At 48.8% G+C, this 19888-nt stretch overlaps 1 protein-coding gene across 3 annotated transcripts in view; it reads right to left on the reverse strand.

Moving 5' to 3' along the window:
* The window catches only part of Kcna1 (potassium voltage-gated channel subfamily A member 1), a 118551-nt gene that overhangs the window by 4011 nt on the left and 94652 nt on the right, over window positions 1-19888 (reverse strand). For 2 of the 3 annotated variants that reach the window (XR_606956.1, XR_606957.1), the window contains exon 2: window positions 3155-3293. The gene's annotated coding sequence lies outside the window, so the exon portion shown is untranslated. Of the gene's footprint in view, window positions 1-3154; window positions 3294-3727; window positions 5768-19888 lie in introns of those variants that run through there. The other variant, XR_606958.1, reaches the window with a different exon arrangement.

The raw sequence follows: 19888 nt of genomic DNA on the forward strand, positions 1-19888 counted from the left end.
AAGGGAAGGGAAGGGAAGGGAAGGGAAGGGAAGGGAAGGGAAGGGAGAGCAACTGGGATTTTCAACCAGTGCACGGGGATGGATGCTAAGACCCCAGGTTTGAGCAGTGCCTCACTGGATGGTGCCCTTCTCACCTTAATACTCTGCCCCACACTCACAGTCCAATGACTCAACATCCATTTCACTCCCAGGTGACTTGTCAAGCCTCAGCTACATTTGCTTTTCTGCACAGAAGTGCTCCCTCTGCTTCTGACTGAAACACGCTAATGACACTGGCATGAAAGGCCCTCAGCTATGACTACATGAGGCATCCCAGCTCCAGCACAAAATGCTCACTTCTAGCTCAATCTTCTTTCCAAAGTTTCCTTTTACTAGGAAGGTGCAATAATTCCCTGCTTTATCGATATAAATATTGACCCTCTCCCCAAGTTCCATGTCACAAGGTAAGGAACTGGCAGAGCTGAGGTCCAAACTGGAGTATCTCCAAAAGAGCCAGTTCACAGCTACCTGACAGAAGGCCCACGGTCAGCACCTGATCAGTTCCCACTGGTGGTTCTGACATGTTTCCTATCACCTGTTCTCCAGCCTTCTCTCCCATCTCCGCTAGGCAGGCCCTCGGCCCCAGCTCCAGCCCACTTTAGTGAGCCAGCTCGCAGAAGTAGCTGTGGTCAGTGGGAGCCAGGTGACCATGAATTGAAGGAATGGGGACGAAGGAAAGAATCAAGCCACAAGGACTAATGAGGAGACCAGGAAGGCTAACATCAAATGACATGATGCTAGGGGGACCAGTCACCCCATTGTTCCCCAGATCAGAGACTGGGCAATGCGTTATGGTCTCTAACTTTTTTCTCATACAGGAAGATATAGACGACAACTATGGGCCCTCTGGGTATCGACAAGATATGAGTTCCTGTTAGGTACCAAGGGGCTGAACCAAATCCAAGGCCATGCCTGCATCCTCTCCACACAAAAAGCCTGGCTGAGATGGTGGAATTATTTCTAACCTCCAAAGTTGCTGCAAGAGCACAGAAGGTGTTCTAGAAGTAAGCAGCAGACTGAAGATGCAGGGGCCTCCACAAAGAGGGAGGAGACACAGCTTCCTGACAGAGCAAGAGTGTGTGGCATCTGAGTGAGGCTGAGCTGGAGAGCGGTGGGGCAGGATGGAGATTCCTGTCCAGGGAAGCATGTCACCCATCAGAGCTCAGGAAGGGGAGATGGCTCTGGAAGGGGCTGGAGGCTAGTGTAAGGAGCAAGGCTACTCTCATTTATTTATGAGGCCGACATCAACGCCTGCAGTGGGTTAGGGTGGCAGCAGGCAGAGTGGCATGTTCTCACTATAAAATGACAAGTCCTCTAGGGCATGTCACATGTCAAGTGAGGTATTTATTGGCATTCCCCAAAGGCTACCAGCCATTCTACAGTGCTTGTCTTTAAACAGATTAGTAAGACATAGGTCCTACCTTTGAGACCTTGCAGTTTGGGAAGAAGACAGACAAATATATAATTCACAGAGAAAGAGAAAGACCAGAGTCAGGCATGGATGTTGCATGACCACAGGCTCTGGAGGCAGGAGAAGGAGGACCAATCAAAAGTCTTCAGCCTCAACTTTAGCTGAATGCAAAGCCATCAGCCTCCCCAGCAGGCAGTGTAAAGTCCTTCTGGTGTTTGGGGTGGGTCACTCTGTCCACTCTGTCAGTCTGGTAGGGTAGAAGCTGGAAAACAACAACTAATAAAAGGAAAAAGGGGGGATGGGTACTGTCAGGACTTGCTTCCAGGCTGGTTCACTGGCCCCTCCCTCCTGGCTCTCACAGGCTAGGGAGCATGAGGATGGAGATATAAGCTCTGTAGCCAGGGTAACTGGCTGGAACAGTGCAGTGATAAGTATCCATGAGCACTATAAAGTGTCCAACACAGTCTCTTATCTATGAAAAGTGCTGATTGTCACCATTTCCCCTGAAAAGCTTTCCCCTAGTCTCTGGACCAGAGATGGGTGCTAACCCTCCTACCTGCCCCTGGCTTATAGCTTTTCTTGACTGCTTCCCCAACTCATAATCACCTGTATCCCCTGTCTCCCTCTACCTCCACTGTAACTCCCCAAGGGCAGATTGCCATGTCTGGCACAGAATACACACTGTGTCTACCTGCTGAGTGATGGCTTTCAAGGATTGGAAGGGCAGCCCCGTTTGCAGGCTTAGAGAACTGGGCAGAGTCTAACAGTGCCAGGAAGAAGCAATATTGGCAATGAGGGGCTTTTTCTAACCTGTGAGTCATGGTGAATTCCACACTGGCTTTTCTGTTGACCTCCATTCTTCTAGTTAAGGAAATGAATCTCTGAGGTTGGTCACAGGGATGGAGTAGCCAGAGATGAAACAAGAACACGGATACTATGATGACCCTCCACAGCCTTCCAACCTTCTGTGTGGGACACCCATGTTTCAGCTAACCCCTTGGGCACCCCCAAAAGGAATGGACCCAGAGCTCTCAGAATATATACCCCAGAAAGAACACTAGGCACAAGTCCTAGGCAACAAGGGTTACCTAGGGTCCTGTCAGGACTTGAACTGAGGGTCCATCACCACCTGGAGAAGATTGAGAACAGGGAGGTTTTGTGGAGTGGGGCATGTACTAGGAGCCAGAAAGTGTTCTTGAACATAGAGAATCAGGGCTGGAGAGCTGGTCCCATGAGTAAGAGCAATGGCTGCTCTTGTAAAGGACCTGGGTTTGGTCCCCAGCATACACAAGGCAGCTAACAACCATCTGTAACTCCAGTTCCAGAGGATCCAGCACCCTCTTCTGGCCTCCACAATTATTGCATGCATATGGTACACTTACATACATGCAGGCATAACACTCATACACATGAAATAAAAATAAAAGAATATATAATATATATATAGAGAGAGAGAGAGAAGAAGAAGAAGAAGAAGAAGAAGAAGAAGAAGAAGAAGAGGAGGAGGAGGAGGAGGAGGAGGAGGAGGAGGATGAGGAGGACGAGGACGAGGATGAGGAGGAGGAGGAGGGGGAGGAGGTGAGGAAGAACATGTGGTTGAGGAGGATGAGGAGAAGGAAGAGGAGGAAGGCAGTAACAGCCAGAATGGCTGCCCGCCTGCCCCAAGCCCTCCCCTCAGCCACTTCAAAGCCTGCTCAGTCCCACCTCTTATGTCCAGAATGTCTGATATTCGGGCTGACTGAGCAAACAAATGAAAGCTTCCGTTGTCCAACACCGTCTCCTGCCTTTGCTGTCGGAGGCCCAGGTGTGTGTACTCCACAGCTTTCCAGTCAGGGCATACCATCTGCAAGGAGAAGCAGGATTTGTGTCTTGTTCAAACCGCCACCTCCCCACACTTCTTGCTTCCCTGGGGCGGGGGGCAGGAGTTCATGAATCTGGGATCTTCTATCTCCCTGGCATGGCCACTGGCCTCCAAGAGTGATACTATTTGTGCCTTGGGACACTGGATGGCCACCTTCCATGCACCTTGAGGGGATTCTACTGGCTGCACCTGTCCCAGTGCTCACACCCTTGGTTGCTATATTTGGGATTTCCAGCCCCTAGCAGTAGCCTCAGGATGGAGGGACCCAAAGGAGAGGGCCACAGGGATACAGGCACAAGGATGTCCCCCTTCCCATTTCCCTCTACTTCCCCACTCTAAGGCCAGTTCTTTCTGAGCATTCCTGGCTTTCTCCACCTCTCATAGAGCCCTCCTCAGTCCACCAGAGCTTTACTTACTCCTGGGGCTTCTCCTGGCTCTTCTGTCAGTGAGTGGAATCATGCTGGTGGTTCCTCCGGCTGTCGCAGGCTGGCAGTGAGTCTGAGCCGAGGATCCTGTGTGCTGACTCGGGGCCCTCCCCTCCCCAAAACTCTCCACTCCTGTGCTCTGATCTGCTGGTGAGTCCCAGACCCCCCACCACACACACACACACACACACACACACACACACACACACATACACGCACACACACACACAAACACACTAATACATACACCCTCCTTTACTGAGAACCATTCATGTCCACACCCTGACGGGACACCCTGCTCGTCTCACAACTGAAGAGAACAAGAGGCACCCAAGAGTGCAAAGAGGGATCAGGAGACCACAAAGAACTCATAGTGGACAGTTCCATAAGCAGCTGGGCAGTCATCTCCTACTGCCCCAACAGCCACTGACCTACTGTATTCTCTCTTAGCAAAAGTACTAAGGTCAATATGAATTCAAGTCCAACTGGACTACACGGCAAGATCTTGTCCAAAGAGATGAAAATAAAATACAAATAGTACTCTACCCAGAAGCAGGTGTGCAGGACGTTGCCAGCACCTTGTGCCCTCCCCGACCCAGCTTAGGCCTCTCCTGTTGGTCTCTCTTTCCCACGGGGCCAAGGATTAGGTATCTGTCATTCTCAACCTCAGAGTCATTTTCTCTTCTGTAGTTCTCCACTGAAGGGAGGCGGGGGTGACTGCAAGCTCCAGGTCAAAGCAGCCTCTTCTTCCCACCCACCGTCTTCAACCTGTACCCAATGGGACAAGATTAAACTGGCTGTCCAAGTAACTCTCTTAGGTACTCTTAGCCCCACTGACCACCTTAAACAAGGGAAAAAGCCTGGTTTAGAAGTTTCTTGCCGAATAAAACAACTCAGACTGTGGACACCCTACATCTCACTCCACAGCGATTCCTAGGCAGTTTCTTCTGCCAGACTCTTCACAATGTAGTGCCCTGGTTTCTCCTTCTGACAGAGAGTGCACTGCGGTCCTGTGAAGACTTGTAAAGAATCATGACTGTGTCACACTGTAGATTACACACTGGAGAGCAAGAGGATGAAGTGACTCCAGGACTTAGAACAGACGACAGCTGCTGAGAACCACAGTGAGGCCCAGCATGTGGGGTCCACATTCTGGGCCACATGCACTCATTTGCACATACTGTCTTTACATACACCTCTTTGTTCTCATTGGAAATGTCTCCAGCTAGTCTCCAGTCAGAAGACAAATCCTGTGCCCATCTCCACCCTATCACATGCTGCTTCCTATAGAATCAAGTCTAAATTATTCTAATGGGGCTTTGAGGTGGCTCTTGCTCCAGTCAGACCCACCCTACCCAAGATCCATTCTGCATTCCAGTCAGCCTGGTCCTCTCACTTCCTGACTTACACTACACCATTCTACTTCTCTGAATGCCCATGCTTCCTCCCCCAATTCCTATTCGAACTAACGTAAGCCCCTTTCTCCTGTTCTCCCTCCTCTTCTCCCATGACAAGTGTTATCAGTAACACCCTGGGTTTGATCTTGGGAAGGAGACTGCAAATTTCTTGTGGGGGCTGGCCACTCACTATACTGAACAGCCTGATGCAAACATTCAGGCCTAAGTCCTGGAGATCATGAGCCAGGAAGGTAAAAACTGTCTAGCTGAAGCCTGGGCACCCCTCTGCTGCCAGCTGTCACCTTGTGTCTTCATACCACCAACCCTGATATGGAGACAGTACCTTAAAGTTGCTGTGGGAGACTGTTAGAAGAGCTCCGTGTGGGACCTAAGATCCTGCAATGCCACGGCACTCCAGGGAAAGTAGACTAAGTCAAGAGAATGAGTCTATAATTTCAGCCACGTGGCCGCTAAGAAGGAAGTGCTCACCGACCATCAGGCCCTCCCCTAGTAAGTGCCCCCGTGTAGGTCGTGCACATTAGGGAGAGGTGTTCCTACCGATATCTGTTCCGTAGCAACTTCTGCTCATTAAGACACAGATATGGGGGTTCAGTGCTGAGCCCTCATAAGGTGGCTAACAACCAATCACCCATAACTCTAGCTCCGGGGGATCCAGTACCATTTTCTGGCCTCTGCAGGCATTGCAAGTATGAGTGCACTAACATACATGCAGGTATAGCACTCATATATATAAAATATATAAATAGTGACAAGGTGTTCTAAAAAAGGGGGAAACACTCCATCCTGCAGGGAAGCGTCTTAAGCCCAGGAAGTACACAAAAAAAACTCAAAAATTTCAAAAGTTCCTGAAATTGACCAGATTCACTCAGTCCTTCCCTCCCCAAGTGTCTATTAGTCCTAGGGACTGCTGAGAGAGTCTCAGACCAGCCAAGCTGCCTGGTAAGGATGCTCTCCAACCTGTTTTATCTGCCTGCAGGTTGTGCAGTGACCTCCAGGCTTCCTGCTTTCATGAGCTGTCACCCATGCTGGGGTGGGCTTTGGTGATGCAATTGTCTTTGAGTCATTTCTGCTCCTGTAAGTAACCCCAATAAAACTCATCAATTCCCCCAAGTTGGACTTTGGTGCTATCCTTGCTTTGACCTGTCATTGATTCCCTATCTGAGATGAGAGGCATTTGCTTATGTCTCCCCAGGAAGAGTGTCACAGAGCAGCACCCCACATCCTAACTAAGACTGGCTAGATGCCACTCTGAGAGTTTGTCTTTCCCAAGTGAAGCAATCAAAGACACAAGTTTCTCCTGCTTGCTCAGCCCACCTGCTCTCAGAACAGCCAGCAAAGACTGTGAGGAGATCCTCGGCCGCCTGCCTCACTGCTGAGTGAGCCAAGCCACTCCCGAAGTCCCTGGGTTAGACACAGTGCTCCAAGGGCTCGGAACTGTGCACATAAAAGCTATCATTGTCTGAAATTGGGCACTTATAGACCATAAAAAAGCTGGGGTTGATCTTGCCATCAGCATCACTGAGCATGGCTGTAAACATTCACAAATGCTTTCTATCCTCTCACTCACCCTGTGAGGCAGCACTGTAGATACCCCCTTTTACTGACAAGGAAACTGAGGCACAGAAAGGTCAAGGAACCTACCCAGCATCACAGCAGAACCAGAATTCAGACCCCCAGGCAGTCTGGAGCCCAGAGCCACACACTTGGCAAGTCCACTGCACTGCTCCTCTGTGCTTGTGGGTTGTGGGCCCCTCTATGGTCCTAAGAAGAATCATGAACTTGATGCACAAGAGGCTGCCCTGATTTGGCACAGACACAGCAGTGCTTTTCCCACTGGTTCTCAGGAGAATCGTGAGCAATAACAATCTCCCTTCCTGCCTTCCTACCCTCCCTCTCCCTTCCTTCTTCCTCTTCTTTCCTCCCTTCATTCCTTTCTTCCCTCCACCCCACCTTCCTGATTCCCTTTCTCCCCAACCCTCCTTCCTCCTTTCCTTCCCTCCTGATGTCTCTCTCCATCTAGATTGGAGCAGGGATTTTTCTAACTTAGGGACACCAGTAGACAGGTCTCAGCAGTCTCTGTGGAGAACAAGAAACCCTGGGGGTAATGGTCCACCCCCTCATTCAAACAAAAGGAAGTTTCTCTCCTCTCTCCCTCCACCAGCTCTCTGACTTGCCGTGGCAGGGGACCATCCATCCTTGCTTTTCATCAGATCACAAACATGATTGGTTTGCTGGCAAAGGCGGAATTGGACAGCTTGTTGTCCCCAGCCCTTACTTATACTGGTCACCATGCTTGCCTCGCAGCGGAAGTGCTCATCACAGGCCTTCCTTTCTTTGCTGGGGCTGCCACCAAGTACATGGCTCTCTGCCCCCAAAGACCCTCTGTGTTTAAACATCTGCCAGTGTCTTTCTCAGTATCTAAACGAGGTGGTGTCATGCCTCTCAGGTCCACTGTGCAGTGTCTCTGGCCACTGGATTTTTGGATGCTGCCCTAATCTTTAATTTCAGTAGACTCTGCACACATCGTGTCTCTTACAGGTTTTAGTTTGTATTCTTGTTTCATGATTTTGTTTTGTGTTTGTTTGTTTTGTCTTTTTGAGACAGGGTCTCCCTATAACCCCAGCTGGCCTGGAATTCGCTCTGTAGACCAGGATGGCCTGAAGCTCAGAGATCTGCCTGCCTCAGCCTCCCTGGTGCTGGGATTAAAGGCATGCACCACTACACCCAGCTTTTGTTTCATGATTATTGTTGTTAAGTAACCTCAACATTTTTAGAAAATGACATGCTAGAGGCTGTTAAACACAGGTGTGTGCAAACATGTGGTGACTGATCCAGAGTGGACCCAGTGACATGGATGGGGCCAGGCCACAGCTCAGGCATCTACCTCACCCTACTCTGGCAGCAGTCCACAAAGGTTCTACTGAAGAGCTGGAATGGGAACCTAGTGGGACTCTGAGCTCTTTAACTGAAAGAATTTTTAATTAACCCTAGGCTCTAGGCCACTCCTGCTCAGCCCAAGGAACTTATTTCCAAACAGAATCTTCCAGAAGATAAGAGGAGAATGTGCACGTGTGCGTACGTGCATGCGTGTGTGTGCGTGAGTGTGTGCACAGTTTCCCTCAAACACCTGTTTGGGCCTCTGCCTCACTCCTTTCAACTCGCCCCGGCCACATCCATTCCAGTTCCATCTGCTTTTCTTGGCCTAGCTTTCCATGCCCTTGAGACTCAGCAGGGACGGCAGTAGAGGGAGACCATGAGGCAGAAAGCAGAGCTCCTTGCTGAGCAACCACCACCACACGAGATAGAAAGGCATCCAAAGGCATCCAGAGAAGCTGTGCGTCGACTCCTTCCATCAGGATGGGGACTGTGGTTTAGGATGTGCCAACCTGGGCCCTACCTGCTAGACAGGAAAGTTACCCCAGAAGCCTGGTGAGCCTGTCACTGTGCACATCACCACAGGGCTTGGAGGAGTCCTTCTCAAGTACTGGAAGAAAGCAGCTCCAGTCTGTTTGGGTTGAACCTGGCAGACAGGAAGCCCAGCCCAGCCCAGCCTCGGATTTTTTACAGTGCTGGACATGAAACCCAGGCCTTTGTGCAAGCTCCAGCCCCCACCCCATTTCTCGCTTTGCTCCTAGATGCTCAGAGCACTTGGTATACAATGGGGGCCAGGTGGGGCTGTGGTCTCTGGCAGCTTCCAGTGGTAAAGCAGAGAAGAAAGAACGAACTGTAAAAGCCTCTCGCACGTGCCTCTGAGGGCATTCCTGCCAGCCTCGTGGCTACAGTAATGAGTTTCTGAGCATTGCGGGCTATTCCTAACAAGGATAACTAAATCATTCATTTCATTTACGACAGGGCTTGGCAGATAATTGTGCAAGAGGCAATTATCAGTCATGCACATTCCAGGAAGGAGTGTGACCAGCTGATTTTCAACAGAGCTGCCAGAAGAGAGGGGGGACAAGGCTGAAATCACTTGCACTCCTGCCTCAAGGTGAGCTGCTCTTCCAAGCTTAGGGCTTTGTGCCATGGAGGGGAGGAAAGGGAAGAAGGGGGGAGGAGACAGAGAACGAGGGAGGGAGAGAGAGAAGGGAAGAAGAGATGGAGGGAAGGGGATAAGAGTAAAACAGGGAGGGGGAGAAGTAGAGAGAGAGTCGGGAGAAGAGGAAGGGAAGAGAGGCAGGAAAGGAAGCAGGGAAGGAGAGGGAGAGGAGAGAGAGGGAAAGAATACGATAGAGCTGAGAAAAGTCAGAGACAGACAGAATTTGCGCCTGGCACAGGCTCCCTGGGTGACCTTGCTGTTTTTCTCCTGATTACTGTCCTCTACCTTCTGCCTCTGCCTCCCTATGGTTCTGACCTTCACAGGCTTGCCATAGTAGTCTTGCTAAAATGCTAATTTTGTGCTATCCTCCTGATTGGGAAATTGATCATATCAATTGTCTATAACTTTTGATTGCAGCTCTGAGGAATGCCAAAATTCTCTCCGAACACACAGACAGGTAACAGGATAAACAGAGCATACTTCATCCGTGCAATGGACTATTACTGGGTCATAAAAAGAAGTGAATATTGATATAGGCTACAACATGGGCGAACCTTGAGCTTTAGGCTAAATGAAGGAAGCCAGCCATAAAAGGCCACAGGGTACAGGATTCCATGGAGATGAACTATCCAGATGCAGCAGATCTAGAGAGACAGAAACAGAGCAGCAGTTGCCCGGAGCAGGGGAGAGAAGAGAGGAAGCCAGGAGAGACTGCAAATGGGGATGAGGCTTCTTTGGGGAGGGGTGATGGAGAGTTCTAGAATTACACAGTGATAATGGTCTTGTTCTGTGGGGACACTAAAAGCCACTGAATTATGTTTTACAAAAGGAGGAATCTTATAGTATGTGAATAAAATCCTTTCCTTACCTCAAGGTGATGGGGAACGTGGGGGTCCCCAAGAGTTGGACATATAGGATCAGTGCCAGGCTTATTGACACTGTCACAGGAACAAAACTAGATAGGTGGCTTTGAGACTCAATGTCAAGGTCCTGTTAGGTTCTCACACATCTTTCAACTTTCTTGTGTTGGTTGGATAATCAAATTAGCTCCCACCTAGCCTGTTCTGATGCACAAAGAAAGGTTTTGGAACATTCCAGCAAGTTGCAGTGCCGCAGGGCAGAATGTCTCCGAGAGTGGATATGCAATGCATCCAGTGAGACATTTATTTCTTTATTACTTGAAGTCTCCCTCTCTCATCTTCAGACCCCACCTTCCTAGCTCACAGGTCTCTCTTTCAAAATTAAAATGTCTCCAAAGCCTGGCTTCTGACACCCAACTTTGTAAGTTACACAGCGTTAAAAGTTTTTATTTTAGTGTGTGTGTGTGTGTGTGTGTGTGTGTGTGTGTGTGTGTGTGTGTGTGATACACATGCAGGTGCCCATGGAGTCCGTAAGAGGGTATCAGACACCCTGCAGCTGGGTTACAGGTGGTAGTCAACAGCCCCATGTGGGTGCTAGGAAGCTGAAACGCCTGATCAACCCAAGCTTCTACACAAGAAATAAAAGTAGAGAAAACACTAAGACTGATGTATGATAATATTTCTTTTGCAGTTTGTAGCAACCAGATGAAGCAAAATCTCCTCGCTCCATCCAACCCATAAACGCCCAGAACCCAGGAGAGACACCAGGCCACCTTTGCCTTAAGTCGTGATATTTTGGATTATTTCATGGCCACAGATGACTGAGACACTGGCTCACAGTTGAGGCTGAGTAAGATGTGTGAAGTTCATTTTTAAATTTTTTTGATTTTTTTAAATGTGTCTGAGTGTTTTACCTGCATTTATGTAAATGCACCTATGCGTATGATGCCCAGGGAAGTCAGGAAAGGGCATCAGATACCCTGGAACTGGAGTTACGGATGGCTGTTAAGCCACTCTTTGGGTGCTGGGAACTGAACCTGGGTCCTCTGCAAGAGCAGTGAATGCTCTCTCTAGTCCTGATTTTTAAGAGTTTATTTCTTTTAATGAAAAGAAGGGGAAAACAGTCTTTGAGTTGTCCTTCTGAATGCCGGGCAAATCACTTCAAAGCATCAGCTGCAACTCAGGGAGATGTGACCATCCCCACATGGTAACAAAGGGCCTGAAGGCTTATGAGGGACTCCGAGAGCAAGGCTTGAAGGAAATAGGCTGAACGGAACTTCAATGATGTGCCCCAGGTCACATGGTTACTGAGGGGGAGAAGCAGGATCCAACCACGTAACCCACTGCTCCTTCTAGAGCACTGTTTCACTATTGGCACCACTTCAGAAAATAAATGCAGGGCTGGAGAGATGGCCCAGCGGTTAAGAACACTGGTTGTTCTTGCAGAAGACCTGGCAGCTAACAACTATCCATAACTCCAGTTCCAGGGGATCCGACGGCCTCTTCTGTCCTTGAGGGCATTGCACGACATGGGTGCACTTAGCTACATGCAGGCAATACACGCATACACATAAAATAAAAATAATAAATAAAATATTTTTTTAGAAAAGAAAATAAATGCAGATCCATGGACTAACTCCTTGGCTATTGATAGTAACTTCTTGCATCTCTGAGGGAAGGAGAGAGTTGAGGAGATCCTGGTTGAGTCCCAACCAACACTACATAGAATGAACACGCCATGAGCATAAGGCTTGCCTGCGTGGTTTTGGGGGAATCAAAGACCAGGTTTTAGTCTCCCCGATTTTTCAAGGTATAATTGACAAATAAAACTCCACTTTAAAGTGTACAGTGTAATGACTTGGTATATGTGTACATTGTGAAATGATTCATACATGGAGCTAATTAATATCTGTATGGCTGAGTTTGTGTGTGTGTGTGTGCGTGTGTGTGTGTGTGTGTGTGTGTTGAGAACATTCTAACTTATCCTCTTAGTAAACTCCAAGTACCAGTCTCTGCACCAGGACTCTGCCATCCTGCCCAAATGAAAACATCATTTCCTGTTTCCTCCTATGCCAGCCTCCTACCATCCCACTTTCTGTTCTGTGCATCCCAGCACTCTTAGGTATAAGTGGAATCACACTATTTGTCCTGGGTGATGGGCTTGTTTCACTTAACACAATGTCCTCAAAGTCCATGTCTGTTACAGTATATAGCTGTGTTTCTTTTCTTTCCCAGGCTGAAAAACAATGTTCCATTGTTTGTATGTACACACACACACACACACACACACACACACACATTTTCTTTTCCCATTCATGCGTCAACAAACACTTATGTTGTGCCTATGTCTTGGCTGTTTCGCACAGAGCTAGAGTGAACATGTAGCTGTGAATGTTTCTTTGACATACTAATTCCATTTCCTTTGGACGTATACCTCAAAGTGGGATGATGTGGCAGACCTTTTATATTTTATTTTATTTAAGGAGCAAAATACTCCCTATAGCTCTACATGGCTGTATCTGCATTACTACCAGCAGCACGTGTCTGCTTCCTGTTCCCACATCCTCACTAACACCTGCTGTCATGTCTTTTTGATCACAGGCATTCTGACAGCTCTGCACTGGTAACTCATCAGAGTCACAGCTGACCGGCAGCCCTCGTCACTGCCTGTCTTGGTCACTGCTGAGTCACTAGTGTTGGGAGCCATCCCCATGTGGTGGCCCGGCTTGGATCTGTGCCTCCCAGAGTCTCCAGGTAATCCAATACATCTAATACACATCACTCAGTCAGTCACCCAGATCTGGCCATCAGGCAGTCAAGCCTTGCGGGGAGCAGCCGGTGTTGTCCCTCGCTTTGCCACTAGAGGGAAGACGCGTCGCGTATTTTCAGGCAACAGCAGCGGCTCTGCCACCGCGGCTGCAAAGGCACCTTGGGCTTCAGGCTGAGCAGAATGCTAAATGGCTCTGCCATGATCTGATCGACTGAGAGGTCACCACAGTGGTACCACGAGGAGGAAAAGCATGAAATACAAGTCTTGGGTCCTTACCCTGAATGTGAACGAGGGACTCCTTGCTCTGTTGCTGAGGAAGGGGAATCCCCTAACAAAAAGCCCCTCTCCATGTTTTAATCCCGAGCAATGTCACCAAAATGGAGAGGTAGGTGCTGAGTCAGCCTCCTGAGCATCGCGTCACTGCTCCCCAAAGTGAAGGAGGGCGATTACTAAACAGGAAGACGCTGTGGGGTGGAACAGGCCTGTGAGCAGAGATGTAGCCAAAGGACCTCACTATGAGTCCAGTATGGGTCCTGGAGCATGTGGAGACCAGGCTGTGCTGGTGGGCTACCCTGGCTGCCTGTGTCCTTGGCTCCTTTCTACTGAGGATACAGGCACCTTAGCTCACAGAATAACCAGCCTACAATCACAGCTGACATGTGACCAGGCCAGAATTCCAACACAGGTGTGCCTCCCTCGGTCAATCACAAGATCAGGGCTTTGAGAAGGCCTGAAGTCTGAGCAGATTGAGATGGCAGTGACCTCCAGGAGACATCAACACACACAAAAGCAAATTCTCATCTCATTTAATGCCCACAGTGAACCTACAGATGTGGGGAGCCTGACCCCAGTGAGGGAGCTAAGCATACAAAAGCCCTGGATTCACTGAGATAGTCTGTGGAGCTGACATGTGCTGGCAGGATCTTATGACTTCATCCCTGGAGGCAGAAGTGAAAGACCGCACTGTCACCCACACCCTGTTCTCCAGGGTCTGCAACACTGGGGGCGTCCTAAGTCTCTGCCACCTCTCTCCAGCAGTCACCTCCACTACCCTCCCCCCACAACCCCCAGAGACACAGTTGAAAAAGGTGGGGGTATAAAGGAAAGAATACAGCTAGCCTAAGGTCAAGCACACCCTCGGCTTCTCCTTTCAAAGGTTTGGAAGGAACAACATGGTCCTTATGTAAACTTTGGACTATTCTCTTCTTTGGTCTTTTTTCCTTCAGCTCTACCTCATTTGGATTCATGGCAGCAGAAGTGGGTGGGGCTCAGCACAGGCCTGTGTCAGGTACACAGCAACCAGCCTGGGTTAACCCAGGCAGCTGGGCTTCAAAGGGCAAGGTAGGGCAGAGGGCAGACATCTTGCAGTGGAGGGTTAAGCTGGGCACGTTTCTTCCACTTAGGAGCTGTGACGTGACTTCGCTGATAGGACAAAGCGTCTAAGGCAGTCTCCCATGAACCATGGGCTCCATAATAGAGGCAGTGGCAGGGCACCAAGGTTCACTTCTCTATCATTTCCTGTAGTGCCAGGAGCAGATTTGTGTTCCTAGGGGACGCAATGGTGATAGGGTGACAGGCCATGTGCCTAAGGGCTCACATTGGGCAAGGTCACACTATAGCAGACCCACTTCCTCTCCATCAACTAGGTGACAGGTGTCTCTGTCTGGGTGGACAACTGCCCCACTTTAAGTCCACAGTGTTCTGACCTGGGCTCAGAACAACAGATCTGTTCGTTCCACTATAAATACAGAAGCTTTGTAAACTGATGTTCCCTCTTCTAAGGAAATGGAAGTTTCCAGTGTCCTGATTGTAACAGTAAGCAGGTCACAGAATGAAGATATAGGGGAAGAAGGGGCCAGCATAACTGTGTGGCCTGTGTCATGGGTTAGATGGTCAGGAGGAGCATGCAGCATCCTGAGATACAGGCCAGCTGCTGTGAGCAAAAGCATTCTCAGAGTGTAAGGTGCATCATGGATGCTTGATAAATATCACCTGGGTTCTGAAAAGCAGCTCTCAGAAGCTTCTAGAAGTGCAGGCCATTCTTGTTGCATAGTGTGACAATCTGTGATCCTACATTTGCCTCTGCAAGGGGAACCAGGGTATCCCCTGACCCTGACGGAGGTGACAGCAGCCCCCGTGTCAGGGAGAGAGGGAAAGGATGCCCATGGACAAAGGACCATAGAGGCCACTATGGTGTCCTGTGCCCTCAGGTAGTCTGGTCATCTCCTGGGGCTGGGTCTACCCACAGGAAAGAGGGAGCAAGATGGCCCCTCAAAGGCCTTTTTCAGGGTGTGACTTCAGTACCCAGTTACAAAACTAGGTTCCAGGCAACTTCCAATGGGCATGGGGAGGGGTATAAGCACAGGCAGAAAGTATTAGCCTGTGTGCTTCGTACTCCAAAACACCCCCAGGGCACCTACTGTGCAGATCAGTGTGCAGAGCAAAGGTTGCCAGGCCTAACACCCTGGGCATGTTTACAAGAGAGAGGAGAGATGGGCACTCAGGAGATGGGGCATCTTCAGACAGCACATGGGAGTGCTCCCTGGAGAGCTATGTTCTGGAGAAACTGCTCCAGAGCTGTGTTATTTGCTGCCTTAAGGGTTCTTGTGTTGGGAGCTTGGTCTCCGGGATGGCAGGGTTGGGAAGTACTAAAGTACTAAGGCATCTTTGAGAGGTAAGGGGAAGGTTCTCTGAAACCCCTGACAGCCATATAAGTGCCTGGCAGATAATCCCAGGGCTCTCAGGATGCAGAGACAGGGGATAAGATAGCAAGCTTGACTAACCAAATTGGCACACTATAAGCTCAGCTGAGAGACTCTGCCTCTATAAAAGGTGGAGAGTGATTAAGGAAGACACCTAATGTCAATATTTGACCTTCACACACGCATACATATGTGCATACACACCTACACATACACATGCACCCACACACATGCTAGCATGTGGATACACATGACACACAAAAAGAGGCAGGGTCTGGGAGAAGGTCTTCAGGTTCATTGGCGGTGTGCTGGATAACTTCAGTTGTCAGCTTGACACACCTGGGAGGAGGAAACCTCATTTGGGGGAATTTCCTCTATCGAACTGACCTGTGGGCATGTCTGTGAGGCATTTTCTTGATTGTTGAGTAGTATGGAAAGGCACAGCCCCCTGTGGGCAGTGCCACTCCTGGACAGGTAGCTCTAGGTTATATAAGAAAGCAGACTGAGCATAGGTCAGAGGGAGCAAGTCAGTAAGCAGCATTCCTTGGTGATGGTCTGAGCTTGAGGTTCCTGCCCTGAGTCCCCTCCATGATGGACTGCAATCTGTAAGCTGAAATGAACCCTTTCCTCCCCAAGTTGTTTTGATCAGTGCTTTATCACAGCAATAGAAAGCTGACCAGAATAGGACCAAAAAGCATCCAGGTGTTTCTCATGGGCCCCTGGTTAGTTCCTGTGGGAAGATTGTTACAAAAGCCCAAGCCTGGCCCTACCCAGCCTCTATCTCACTTTGAAGTACCATCTTTCCTCCCACACACACTGCCTTCATCTGCCATGTGTCCCTCACCAGAGCCTGTATCATACTTTTGAGTTTTAAAGGCTCTAGAACTGGGAGTCAAATAAACTTCTTTCCTTTATAAAGTTAGTCTGTCTTGGATATTTCATTGTAGTAACAAAAAGCTGATGAATACAGGCAGGAATGAAATATATTTGACTGGCCATGGCCTACCTGTGATGTCTGGAGGTTAGAAGAGACAAACAAGCCTTTCATTCCTTCACCCGATGTCAGAGGGCCTGGTGCATACACCCAGCCAGTGTCCAGAGTCAGGGCAGGCCTGACTTCAGGGATCTGTGAAGTAACAAGCACTTACACGGCTGAGTGTCTGGTTCATTGTGAGATCCACAAGTAAGCCCTATGTCTTCAGAGCCTTACCAGTGGCATTAAGCAATGCACATGTGTGGCCTGCTCTGGTAATTCTATGACACTTAGCACTGGCAGCAGATCTCCCACAAATGACCCCACCCATGGCAAGCCTCTGCAGAAGCTTGAGATTCATGACAACCAGACCAGCATGGGAGGCCGAGGGAAGATTGGCAGGCTTCTTGAGTTAGTGAAAATGAAGTGATTCCCATTTCAGGGAACAGTAGACATCCCTTTCATAGGGCGTTTGCCCAAGAAGTCCTCTCTCTCCTCCCTGTCTCAGTTGTATAACCTCATTCTAGAAGGTGTAGACAGGACAAGACTCCTGTCCAACACATGCCCCGACAGGGAAGCTGCCAGGTTTGTGTTCACACAGCCACTCAGTGACCCAGGCACACGATCCGACCCATCAACGCTTCCTTTTCTGCATTCGCCTCCCAGTCTCTATAGACTTGATCTTTAGAAAGAACATAAGCCCCAGGAAGAACAGACGTAAAGAAGCAGAGAAACAAGAAGAGGGGACCAAATTAATATTTTACATAAGGAAATGCGAGTTTTACTGTTGGAGAGATGGCTCAGCAGTTAAAAGCACTGATTGCTCTTACAGAGGACCCTGGTTCAATTCCCGGCACCCACATGATGACTAATTCCAGTTCCAGGGGATCCAACACCCTCTTCTGCCTCCGTGGGCATTGAACGACTCGGGTATACCTACATTCATGTAGGCTATACATTCATACACATAAACTTTTTTAAATGAATGTAATGCCATGTGGATGCTAGGAATTGAACCCAGGTCCTCTGTAAGAACAGCCAGTCCTCTTAACCACTGAGCTGTCTCTCCAGTCCCCCCAAAATAAAATATTTTTGAAAAAGAAAATGTGAGTTTTGATCAGATCAAACTTCCCAAAGTTAGAAATTGTGTATTCCTTAAATTCTGTACTACAGTGCCAAGCAGACCCTGGAAGCCAGTGTGGACATCGCCAGGCCATTAGTAGGGTTTTCCCCACATCGCACCTAGGTTGTGGATATGTGCGTGTGTCAGTTCACACTCAGGGAGACAACCTCATCTGAGTGTTCCCCAAGGAGATATCTCAGATAAACACCACAAAGGGCCTTTGATGGTTACAGGAAGGGATGAGGGGGCGTCCAAGGCCACTTAGTGAGACCCCACAGCAAACAGATTCTATGAAGAGGAAGCCCAGAGAGGTGAACACACTTGCCTAAAGCCACACAGAAAGTCAGCTGTTCAGGTGGAGGACTCAGCTCTTACACAGTCCACCAGAGTGAAGAACACACTTTGATGGTCCCAGTGATTTTCAGACAGTGCAGAATGACCTGTGGAGGGTCACAGAAGGAACCTGATGGACAGGATAACTTTTAGAATAAAATTAAAATAGCCAAAAAATAGTAGAGTCATACAAAATGGAACTCAACAGAAAAGATAAAATTGGAAGGTAGCTAGAGCTAGGGTTGTTTTCCCCCAAATTGTGTTGTTCATGCATATGAATATGCACACAAACACACACACATGTGCATTAAGACACAAAATATGTACCTTAGTGTGACTTGGCATCACAAAATCTGAAAGTTACTAGTTTGGACTAGAAATAAGGTATATAGGACTGAATCAGTAGGTCCTGGCATTGATCTTTGAGATAGCTGTTTTTAATCTTTCTGGACTTTGGTTTCCACATCTGTAAACTGAGAATAATATTTATGGGACTGTCTCAGAAGACTGTAAGAACATTAATTCAAATACTCCCTGCAAAGTAGCGAAAACAATATCTAACACACAAAAATGCTCTGACACCAAGTCAGCATCAACTATTTAATGCACCTAAGAGGCAGTATGCATTATAGTCATGAATATGGTGTATATACGGGGGGCGGTGTCCACAAAGAACCCAGATTTCAAGACCCTAGCAGTTGGCCCCAGTAAGAAGCCAACTACATATAGGAACCAAGTGTTACTAAGCAACCTGCTCCACAGCAAGATCCTTTGTGCCCCAAACCCAGCATTTCAATCCCGCTTTCAGAAGAGTTGCCTGGAGCCTGCCAGATATGAATGCGTTTAGATCACTGACTGCTTTTGTAGGAGAAGGAGCAGTCTGGGGCATCTTGAACAAATGGGGCGAAAGATGAAGAGGGGAGAATCCCAAAGAAATACTTGTCTCCTTAATTACCCATGGGGTCAGGAGTCAAGTCTCCCTCTTTCAATCCCTCTTCCCAGAGCAGCTGGATAGACCAAGGACTCAGGCTGCCTTAACAGACCTGCAGGACCAGCCTGAAGGACAAGGTGCTGGTGCTATTGCCTAGTGGTGTTTACTTGTTTTCTGCACTGAGTGAACTCCTCCTGCCCCGCCCCCAGGAGGGATGGGGCTGGAGAAGGATGCAGAGTCTCAGAATCTTTGCATCCAGAGATGTGAGTGGGTTTTTATATTTAGCAGATGACTCACCTCCAAGTACATTAATCATCGCCTCCCAGCTCCGCTCTAGCAGGCAAGGTGCTGGGGATCTCAGTGGGGTGAGATCAGACAGGAGATTGAGAGAAAGAGCCGGTGAGCCTTGGGGAGGGAGGACATTGGGAGACAGGTATGTACAAGAGAGAGGATCAGGGCTCTGAATCAGAAGAGGGAAGTCGAGTCAGGCCTAGCAAAGGAATTCTAATGGGAGACTGGTTCAGCCCTGCCCTCATCACACAGTCCCCACCCCACTCCCCCAGATGAAGGCCCATGACAGCCACCCACATTTCCACAAACCCTCTAAGCAGTGTGTACAAGCAGCTTCTCAGCCTGAGAGTCTCATCTAGAGACTACCTAAGGCAATAACACACACCAGAGCAGAATGTCACTGTGCCTCAGTAGGGAACCCTGCCCAAGGCAAAAGACATCATGGCACTGTGGACCATCAACATCAGAAGCACCCAGAGAGCTTGTGAATGTGAAGTCCCTGGCCCTGCTCCATCTTAGATCTTTTGTCTGGGTCAACAGCCAGCTCGTAGCAGCTCCCAGGTGCCACATATGTGCAAACCCCTGGTTTACAGCTCTGCTCCCTCAACATCTGGTGCAATGTGAGATCCAGGCTAGCATTGACTTTTCTCTGTGCCTCAGTTTACCATTTAAAGCATGAGATCCCACTTTTAAAAAGGACTGTTTTAATAGATAA

Source organism: Nannospalax galili, unplaced genomic scaffold, assembly GCF_000622305.1.
Source record: "Nannospalax galili isolate Female #2095 unplaced genomic scaffold, S.galili_v1.0 scaffold589, whole genome shotgun sequence".
Classification (NCBI taxonomy): Eukaryota; Metazoa; Chordata; class Mammalia; order Rodentia; family Spalacidae; genus Nannospalax; species Nannospalax galili.